This window comes from Phyllostomus hastatus, unplaced genomic scaffold (assembly GCF_019186645.2).
Source record: "Phyllostomus hastatus isolate PE091 unplaced genomic scaffold, TTU_PhHast_1.1 phas_scaffold_585, whole genome shotgun sequence".
NCBI classification, from domain to species: domain Eukaryota; kingdom Metazoa; phylum Chordata; class Mammalia; order Chiroptera; family Phyllostomidae; genus Phyllostomus; species Phyllostomus hastatus.
Window position 1 is genome coordinate 3,153,913 of NW_025334037.1, and position 3,251 is coordinate 3,157,163.

Genomic DNA, 3,251 nt, shown 5'->3' on the forward strand with positions numbered 1-3,251 from the left:
AGACATGCAAGAAATTTATTAGAGGAAATGCTTGTGAGAGGGAATGAGAAAAAGGCCTAGAAGAGAATTATAGACTTATCAGATCATGGTGCAAATCTGACCCCAAGTGAAGCAGAAGGAGATTAGAGGGCAGGTGATGTAGAAGCCTCTGAAACTCCAGTGCAGCTTTTAAGAGTTAGGTAAAGCCATCAGGGAGTCTGCAAGCCAAAGTCGCCCACCAGAGAGGAAGGCCACATCTCCTAGGCACTGGCTAGGAGGAATGTGTGGGAAGTGTGGCCTCAGCACAAACAAAATGATGGATTTCAGAATGCAGCTGTTGGGCTCTTGGTCTTTAATCTTCCCACACTGGGAAATCTGAAAGATACATTTTCATAGCTACCAAATTGTTAAAGGGTATCTGTGGAAAATCTAAAATTAACCTCAGTCTTAATGGTAACACCTGTAATACTTTCCTTCAAGACCAGGAATAAGTCAAGGCTGTCTACTCTTACCACTTCTGTTCTGCATTACACTGAAGGTCCTGGCCAATGCAAAAAAAAAAAAAGCAAGAAAAAAGGTATAAAGATCACAAAGGAACTAGTAAATACAGGAATTTAACAAGATTTCAGGATATAACAAACAAAAATAACTTCATTTCTATACCCTAGCCATAAACAATTGGAAAATTGAAAAATAGCATTTATAATAGCATTAAAAACCCAAAATATATCTAGGAGTAAATGTAACAAAATATATGCAAGCTCTACACACTGAACACTATAAAACATCTCTGGGAAATGACAGATTTAGATATGTGGAGAGACAGAACACACTCTTGGACTGGAAGGCTCGATATTGTTAAGAGGTCAATCGTCTCAACACTGATTTATAGACCCAATACAGTCCTGTTATAAGCTGAATTGTGTCCCCCGCAAAGGATCATATGTTGAAGCCTTAAGGCCCAGCATCTTAGAAGTGACCTATCTGGAGGCAGGGCCTTTAAAGAGGTGATTCAGTTAAAATAAAGCTTTGGGGGTGAGCCCTAATCCAATATGACTGGTATTCTTATATAAAGAGGAAATTTGGGCACACAAAAAGGCACCAAGGATGCCCACACACAGAGGAAAGGCGATGTGAAGACTCAATGTGAAGATACAACATGAAGGCAGCCATCTGCAAGCCAAGAGGAAACTAAACCCACCGACACCGTGATCTTGGACTTTCAGTACCCGGGACTGTGGGAATGACTAGGAGACTGATGGTGCTGTTTGTCGATGAGGATACAGAGCAATTGGAACATTCATATATCCTTGGTGGATTGTTAATGGTATAACACTTTGGAAAAATAATTGTTTCCTTATTTTTAAAAAAATTTTAATTGCGATATAATTGGCATGGAGTATTATATTAGTGTACAACAAAATTATTTGCTATCTTCATATATTGTAAAACTATCATCACAGTAAGACTAGTTAACATACGTCACCCTGCATAGTTACAATTTTTTTCTTGTGATGATAACTTTTAAGATCTCTCTTAGCAACTTCCAAATATACAATACAGCTTTATAACTATAGTTATCATGCTATACATTACACTCCTAGGACTTACTTATTTTTTAACTGGAGTTTGTACTTTTTAACCACCTTCACTCATTTAGGCCCCTGCCACCAATCTGTTCTCTGTATTTAAGAACTCAGGGGTTTTGTTTGGTTGGTTGGTGGTTTTAGATTCCATATACAAGTGGAATCATTCAGTATTTATCATGCCCTGCCTGACTTATGTCACTTAGCATAATGCCCTCAAGGTCCATTCATGTTGTCACAAATGGCAAGATTTCCTTAGGTTTTATGGCTCAGCAAGGGAACCACAGGAATGCAATCCTATCTGCAAAGTGGGGAATGACCTGGTCTCTTCAGCAAATGAATTGCAAGGGGATAAAAAGAGAGCCAGGGAATCTATCAATTGAAGAGACTATGAGAAATACCAACCACTTGCTATGTGTGAATCTTATTTCGATTCAACTGAAAAAAAGTTTCAGAAACAGCTGTGGAAATTTGAGCACTGAGTAGAAAACCCATTAACTGCAGGTAACTCACCCAAAATGTATCTTTTCTTTTTGTCATTTTAGGCAGCCTCACTTTTGCTGGGGCTGGATTAGTCGTTAATACAAATGCTCCACTCAGGGTGGCATGCCGACAGACCTCTCCATCCGGAGAGGCTGCCAAGCCTTCCTGCTGGACACTGGCAGCCCAGGCTACTTTCCCAGCCTAAAACAGCTTTTCCTCAAATCTGGTCTAGGGCATTCTGCCAACCCACAATCAGGCAGTGGGCATCCTGCTGGCAGATGCAGCAACATATTTCGAACACTCAGTCAGCTCAATCACCTCTCCCACCAAGAAGTACCCTCTGACCTGTCCTATCCATAGGTTTCTGTACATAGAGAGTTGGGAGTTGGGGGTGGGGGGGAGAGAAACTAGCAATGTCTTATAAGAATAGGCAAGGCAGCAGTGCTTGCTTCTGTAGCACATATCCTAAAATGGAATGATACAAAGAAGATTAGCATGGCCCTGGGCAAAGATGACATAAAAATTCATGAAGTATTCTATATTTAATTTTTTTTTAAAAATAGGCACCATATACCTACCTATCACCTGCCATGTCAGGCATTGCATTCAAGCCTCACAATGACTCTGAGAGAAGGTATTATTATCCCATTTTACAGATGAGGGAATGGAGGCAGAAGTTTTAAGTAACTTAATGAAAGCCTTATAAATGGCAGAGCTGGCATTCAAATCCAGGTATATCTGCTTGCAAAGAATGTTTATTTAACCAGCACACTGAATTGCCTCCTCAGCAGCAAAATGGCTATTCAATCAGTGTTCGCTGGGAGATACATGACTCTAACTGAGGGATTCAGGCATCCTACCCATGTCTCCCCTTCCACATCTTCATTATGTTCTAGTGCTGAGCATCCCCTCTGCTCCACGTAGTGGAGGGGCTGAAGGATGCATTCTGCTGGGCCTGGAAGAATATAAACACATCTGGAAGGAGGCTGCTGCGGAGGAAACCATATGCCCCCCAGAGTATGGACAGGATGGGGTGCCTATAAATAATCTTAAGAGTGTGAAGAGATTCTCTCTCCTGGGGCTTCCTTTGCAAAGGTTGATGGTAATTGATGAGGCTGCAGGGACATGCCAAACCTTCTGCTCTTAGAACCAGGTGTGGTTATTTAAAGAAATGTCACAGTCCCAGCCCTCCCTCCCCATCTC

General features: G+C 41.3%; 1 non-coding gene across 1 annotated transcript; it reads left to right on the top strand.

Annotated features, from left to right (window-relative positions):
* The first annotated feature begins 2,489 nt into the window (after positions 1 to 2,489).
* Positions 2,490 to 2,594, top strand: LOC123810249. The gene has a single exon (XR_006784213.1). It is a non-coding gene; the product is annotated as a U6 spliceosomal RNA (small nuclear RNA).
* The last annotated feature ends 657 nt before the right edge of the window (positions 2,595 to 3,251 follow it).